Raw genomic sequence first — 7,728 nt, 5'->3', positions numbered from 1 at the left:
CAGTACCAGGCTGAATGGCGGATCCCGGCTGGTCGGCTCTGGCGGATCCCGGCTGGACGGCTCTGGCGGATCCCGGCTGGACGGCTCTGGCGGATCCCGGCTGGACGGCTCTGGCGGATCCCGGCTGGACGGCTCTGGCGGATCCCGGCTGGACGGCTCTGGCGGATCCCGGTTGGACGGCTCTGGCGGATCCCGGCTGGACGGCTCTGGCGGATCCTTGCTGGACGGCTCTGGCGGATCCTGGCTAGACGGCTCTGGCGGATCCTGGCTGGACGGCTCTGGCGGATCCTGGCTGGACGGCTCTGGCGGATCCTGGCTGGACGGCTCTGGCGGATCCTGGCTGGCTGACGGATCTGGCTGCTCATGGCTGGCTGACGGATCTGGCTGCTCATGGCTGGCTGACGGATCTGGCTGCTCATGGCTGGCTGACGGATCTGGCTGCTCATGGCTGGCTGACGGGTCTGGCTGCTCATGGCTGGCTGACGGATCTGGCTGCTCATGGCTGGCTGACGGATCTGGCTGCTCATGGCTGGCTGACGGATCTGGCTGCTCATGGCTGGCTGACGGGTCTGGCTGCTCATGGCTGGCTGACGGGTCTGGCTGCTCATGGCTGGCTGACGGATCTGGCTGCTCATGGCGGGCTGACGGATCTGGCTGCTCATGGCTGGCTGACGGATCTGGCTGCTCATGGCTGGCTGACGGATCTGGCTGCTCATGGCGGGCTGACGGATCTGGCTGCTCATGGCGGGCTGACGGATCTGGCTGCTCATGGCGGGCTGACGGATCTGGCTGCTCATGGCTGGCTGACGGATCTGCCTGCTCATGGCTGGCTGACGGATCTGGCTGCTCATGGCTGGCTGACGGATCTGGCTGCTCATGGCTGGCTGACGGGTCTGGCTGCTCATGGCTGGCTGACGGGTCTGGCTGCTCATGGCTGGCTGACGGATCTGGCTGCTCATGGCTGGCTGACGGATCTGGCTGCTCATGGCTGGCTGACGGATCTGGCTGCTCATGGCGGGCTGACGGATCTGGCTGCTCATGGCTGGCTGACGGATCTGGCTGCTCATGGCTGGCTGACGGATCTGGCTGCTCATGGCTGGCTGACGGATCTGGCTGCTCATGGCTGGCTGACGGATCTGGCTGCTCATGGCTGGCTGACGGATCTGGCTGCTCCTGGCTGGCTGACGGATCTGGCTGCTCATGGCGGGCTGACGGATCTGGCTGCTCATGGCTGGCTGACGGATCTGGCTGCTCATGGCTGGCTGACGGATCTGGCTGCTCATGGCTGGCTGACGGATCTGGCTGCTCATGGCTGGCTGACGGATCTGGCTGCTCATGGCTGGTTGACAGATCTGGCTGCTCATGGCTGGCTGATGGTGCTGGCTGGGAGGCTGGCGGTGGAGGCGGACCCCAGCCTCGGATTGCAGTCATCACCTCCAGCAGGGCGGCTCCCATCTGCAGGAGCTGCTCTTTCTGGTCCCGAACCTGAGCTTCCAGTCTAATATGGGCTGCGTCGGCTCCTGCTGATTCCATAGCAGGTGTATGATTCTGTCTGGCGGCAGGCTCTAGCGGCTCCTGTCTGGCGGAAGGCTCTAGCGGCTCCAATCTGGCGGACGGCTCTGAAGGCTCATGGCAGACGGACGGCTTTGCAGGCTCAGTACAGACGGGCAGACGGGCAGTTCAGACGCCCTAGGGCAGACGGCAGACTCTGGCCGGCTGGCGACGCACATCGTGGACCTGGTGCGTGGAGTAGGAACAGGCCGGTCCATACCGGGAACACACACCAATGGCCTTAACTGCGGATCAGGAACGGGCCGGACCGGACTGGTAACACACTTCAGTCTCTCATGCCGTGCCACAACAACTTCCCTCCTTCCACTCGCCAATGGCTCCCGTACTCCGTTAGCCTTCTCTCCTTTTCTCCCTGTGGCAGCCTCCTGCTGCCCAGCTGCCCAAGCCATGTGCCCCCCAAAAAAAATTTCTTGGGGTTGCCTCTCTTCCACGGGCTTCCAGCCTTGCCTTCGCGCTGCCTCCTCGTACCACCTCCTCTCGGCTTTGGCTGCCTCCAGCTCTTCACGAGGGAGGCGATATTCTCCCGGTTGTGCCCAAGGATCCTTTCCATCCAATAACTCTTCCCATGTCCAGACCCTCGGCTCCTGGACACGCTTGTTACGCTGCTTGGTCCTTTTGTGGTGGGTTATTCTGTCACGATCGTCTGAAGGAGCGGACCAATGCGCAGCGTTGCGAGTGAACATGATGACTTTATTATTCAAAGCAACCACGAAGAAAACAACAAATGACGATACGTGAAGTTCAAACTACTGATACAGACTAACAGCAACACGGAAACAATAACCCACAAAACAAAGGAGAAAACACACAGAATATATATGGCTCCCAATCAGAGATAACGAGCCGACAGCTGACACTCGTTACCTCCGATTGGGAGTCATAGACCAATCACCATAGACACAAACAAAATGAAACTCACCCATCCCCAACACCACCAAATGAAATACACCCAAACACATGAAAATGAACAACCCTGGCTCAATTATAAAGTCCATAGAGCCAGAGTGTCACAATGTATCACAGTGGCTTGAGCAGCCATGTCTTAGTTTAAATCTGAACAAAACTGTTGATATGCATTTCTCCATAAGGAAAAAGCATGTAACCTTTCCTGACATCTTCAATAAGGCAGAAATAATCTATATTGTGTCTGAATATAAGTACCTGGGTGTGGTATTAGACTCTAAACTGACTTTTAAAAAACATGTTAAGAAGTTGGTCAATGCTGTGAAATTCAACTTGTCCAACTTTAGACATGTACATAAGAAATTGTCTTAACACACTAATACTGATAAGGTGTATATCATCCATTTTTTAACGTCCTATTGCATTACAAGTTGGTCACAAGCAGGAGAAACGACAATCAAACCATTGCAATCTCTGTGCAAGCGTGTATTGACAATTTTTCAAATCAGAAACGGAATACTCATCAACATTGTTTAATTCTCAAAAAACACAATTTGTTTAGTTTTGAAAGTTGTACATTTTCAAATGTAAAGCTGCTTTTTAAATGTTTATATGGACTTGCTCCACAACCCTTAAGTAGTCAAGTGACTACTTTACTAGTAGTAGGTTGTTGCAAATCTAGCTTTGTTTGTCATATGCCTGTCTTTCATCAAAAGCCATTTAATTATTGTATTGTAATTACTCAAAAGCAGCCTAATGAGGCAAGTATTCCTAAATAGCTCATCAGCCCCTGTTCTCCAAAGCCTCAAAGTGATTGTGTTGATTACAGCCCTATAACACTCACCCAGTCCATAGAAAAACCCATCAGCTAATTGGTGTGGGTATATGTCCTGGGGTGCGTTCAGTTCACTTCAACATTTGCGAAGTTGCGTGACGCTTTGTACTGAACAACACGCTTCCACAAAACACTGCGCACCCTTCTTCAGCAGCTATTGAGGTACTTTTCCTCCCATTTGGTGGGTGTGGTCAGGTGTGGCCTGATCAATATGGGTGTGACCATCTGAATTCGCTAAACTTGTGCACCACACATATGGTAAATGCCCTCTGGGCCACCATAATCACAACGGTTTTCAACTGGTAGTTCAGTACAATACCGTTTCCGTTTAATTCAACATTGCACACCGTTCTGTCATACTGAACGCAACCCAGGTCACCAAACAATTAAGTCAGATTGAACCCCCCAACTGGCTGTGATGACATCTATGTGTGGTTCTTAGACAATTTGCAGATTAACACAGCAACAACAACATAGAACTGCCCCATGGAGAAAAAGAAAAGACACTATCAGGGAGGGAGAGGCTTCCAGCTAAAGCTTAAATCTGTTATACTTTCCTGAAGATTACACTATTCTCTGGCTTACAAAATAATACTTGTATATCCCTCAGAGATAGTGTTGGCGTTTGGGGTAAGCTGATTTTTGTTCAAAAAGACGAGGAAGGACAAGTATGCTCCATTAGTCCAACAGAGAGAGCTCAACACGAGTCACACTGCGGAGGCTACAAAAGCAGCTCTCGCCTGTACAATGGATGTTATGAAGTGTTTCGGGTTGAGATTAAACTTTAAGCAGAATGTTTTATTAATTCACGTTAAAAAACCTTTTCACTTTGTGGTGAATATCAAGAACAGCATTCACCTCACCATAGGGGCATGCAATGATCTTATTGTCAGTGCGATGAGAGAGGCACACAGCTGTTTATCCAAAAGAAAAGACTGATAAGAACTTGAAAGAATGAAATGTCTCCATTCCTATGGATTTGTTCTCTAACCATGATCTGTAAGAACAATCTTCAATGTTTTGTGTATTCATTGTACAAGCTCTCCATAATGTTGTTGAGAAGTAAAATGTCATATGGGAAAAGAAGAAATATTAAAATTGTGTCTCATACAATCTTCACATTGAGGAATACATTATATCAAACATTGTGACATTTCCACATCTCATCCACCAATACTAAACTTAACATGGTCACACTCACAATACTTATGGAAAAAAACAAGGGAAGTGCCTCTTTTCCATTATTGCCAATTATACTTCCAACATCAAGTCCTGCTTTTTGAGAGCCATACACTCCAAGCACTTACTCATACTTGACGGAATATCTCAATTTAGTAAGAGCCTGTTCAAGTTAGAGAAAATCAACTATTCAAGCAATTGATTATGTAAGGCTAGAATCCATCAAGTCAAATCTTCTCTATTCTCTCCATCCATCCATCACACATGTCAGCTGGCTCCTCCTCCCTCTAAGGTCAATCCCAAATGTTGACATTACTGAAACTTCAACATTTCCCATTTACAAATGCATTATTTACATGAGAGTTGTGCAAACATCTGAAGTTACTTTTCACAAGAGATATCTCAATAAACAGGAGATGGGAGACAGTAGTAGCTGATTGTGTATGTTAAGACCCACTCCAAATAGTCCCCCCTACTCTCTCCGTCTCCTGCTTCCTTTCTTTTAGAAAATATCAAACGTTTACAATCAATATATGACGAGCTATGTTGTGTACAGTATCATACACAGTGTGTGGTTCATCATCTGAGTGCTGTAGCCCTTAATCAAATCAAAATCAATTCAAATCAAATGTTATTGGTTGTGTACACATATTTCGCAGATGTTATTGCGGGTGTAGCGAAATGTGCAGTAATACCTAACAATACAAAACAATACACGCAAACCCAAAAAATAAAAAATAAAGGAATTGAGAAATATATAAATATTAGAACGGGCAATGTCAGAGTCCGGAATGTAAATATATATGTATATGATGGTGTGTATAGACATTATGGACAGTATATTAATAGAAAAGATGTGTACAGCAGTAATTACATAGGATGAGCTTTGACTAGAATACAGTATATACATACGAGGTGGGTAAAACAGTATGTAAACATTATTAAAGTGACCAGTGTTCAATGACTATGTACATTGGGCAGCAGTCTCTAAGATGCAGTATAGAGTACCGGGTGGTAGCTGGCTAGTAACAGTGACTAAAGTTCAGGGCAGGGTACTGGGTGGAGGCCGGTTAGTGGTGACTATTTAACAGTCTGATGGCCTGGAGATAGAAGCTGTTTCTCAGTCCCGGCTTTGATGCAACTGTACTGTCTCCGCCTTCTAGATGGTAGCAGGGTGAACAGGCTGTGGCTCGGGTGGCTGAGGTCCTTGACCATTAAATGTACTAATCAAAGCTCATCAGATCATTTGATGATATGTTTCAATGCACGTTAACTCAGAGCAAGGAGCACCTCCATAGAGTCATGCCTTCAATAAATAACAGTTAAAATACAAGAACAGGTGTGTTAGTCAAGCCGAATGGCATCAGTCTTCACTTATTGCAAGGTGACTAAAATGTAAATGTAAATGTGACAGTCTATATAAAATCCATGTGACCTGCTTGTGTTCAGACAACCTTCTTCTTCAGTAGGAGCAGTCGGAGAGTCAAAGGCATTTTCACAGTATTGTGGACGACAAACAATAGGCAAGGGAACCAATTAGTTTTGCGAGTTGAAAAAAAAAAAAAAAACTCCCTCTGGATATGTTATGATTTTCCTCCAGGAAGCATTAAGCTGAATATTTCTTTGTTTGTTTAATTGTGAAACTACTGTAGCACCGCCTTCCCTGGGGGTGTGACTTGCTGGATCCGTGCCAATTCTGCTTTACGTGTTCAGTCTGTGTTCCATCAAAGAAATACACAGGACCGGCGCCAGCCTTTCTGGGGCCCTAAGTAAAATGTAGTTGGCCCTGCGTGCCCGGTCAGTGCCCGGACCATGATTACTGCAAGTTTAGATAGTTGGCTAGCCTAAGTTACCAATCCCCCAATAAATTGCTGACATGGGCTAATTGAGTGACTGTCAGTGGCTGACATAACAAGAGAAAAACTGCTGATGCACAGCCAAATTTCAAAATTGCCCCTTGTGTATTCTACTATTCTAACTCTCAACAGTAAGTTGAGATAAAAAAAGGGCAGCGGGGGCCTAAGTGGTCGCTTATGTCGCTTATGCCTAGGGCCGGCCCTGGAAATACAAGAAGATGAGTGTTTACACAAAAATATGCTATGTGGGATGAAGTTGTAAGAAATAAGTATTTATTTTCATTTCTTACTAATGGACATGTTGTCTCGTCTCCTCTACTTTGTTAATGCTGGATTTGATGGACATAGCCTTTTAGAGAAGGTGACACCATTTCACAGTAGCTATTTGTACTCACCAGATAGCTATAGGTCGTATTGGTATTTTCTTCAAGTCATTGTCATCTTTAGTAAGCAAAAAATGGGGCTCTTCATTGTTTTGAGCAACCATTGCAGACATACTTAGCAGCAACCTGTGATTGCACAGACAAAGGTTTTATGCTATCATTTTCATCATCAGCAAAAGGAATTTGAGGACTTGTTTGACTTGTCTGTGTTGATAATACCTCAGCCAGCTTGACTTTATGGCAAAGGTTGGAGCCGGTTCAGAAAACCAGAAAATAACATTATTTGAGGAACCAAAAACTAAAGTGATCTATACTGTTCCGGAACAGAACCGTTATTTTAAAAGCATGGGAACCAGTAAATAACGTTATTTTATGTTCCAGGCATTGTTTTCCAGTCCCACAAAAATCACAACAAAGCGCCTATGCAAAGCCCTCACTCTGTCACTCAGAAACACATTCCAGCGTCTGCCTGCCAGCTGGAAATCTTTGCCAGTGGGTTTGCTTGTGTGTAGGCTACCTGCCCCTCCCCTCTGAAGCATAGGTTACTGTAGCCTACTGACGACGTTACAAGCATAATTCAGAAATTAGGGAGAGATGTTTAATTAAAGAAGAATGGATTCACTTTTTCAATACTAGTTAAGGATACTATAGTTATCACATTTCACATTGTATTTACTAAATGCAAAAAGGTAAGATGTGTCTTTAATTCTAGTGCTGCTCTGCACACACAAGCTTGTTAGCTAACGTTTGCCATGGTCCAACACTAAACCAACTCAGAAGTTCAAAGACATTCAAAGTTCCTCCATAGAAGCCACTCCTCTGTAGGTATAATTCTGTTGGCCTTATTCAGATAATGCATGTCATATTCTGTTGGCCTTATTCAGATAATGCATGTCATAACAAGATGCCCAGCACTTCAAGGCAAGCGTCCTCTCTCTCTCGCTCTCTCCTCACCCTCAACATGTTAGTTGCATCTCGCGCCCTACACTGACTGGCAGCA

Source organism: Coregonus lavaretus, assembly GCF_964263955.1.
Source record: "Coregonus lavaretus genome assembly, chromosome: 16".
Classification (NCBI taxonomy): Eukaryota; Metazoa; Chordata; class Actinopteri; order Salmoniformes; family Salmonidae; genus Coregonus; species Coregonus lavaretus.
The sequence above is the reverse complement of the archived record's forward strand: the minus strand, read 5'-3'. Positions refer to the sequence as shown.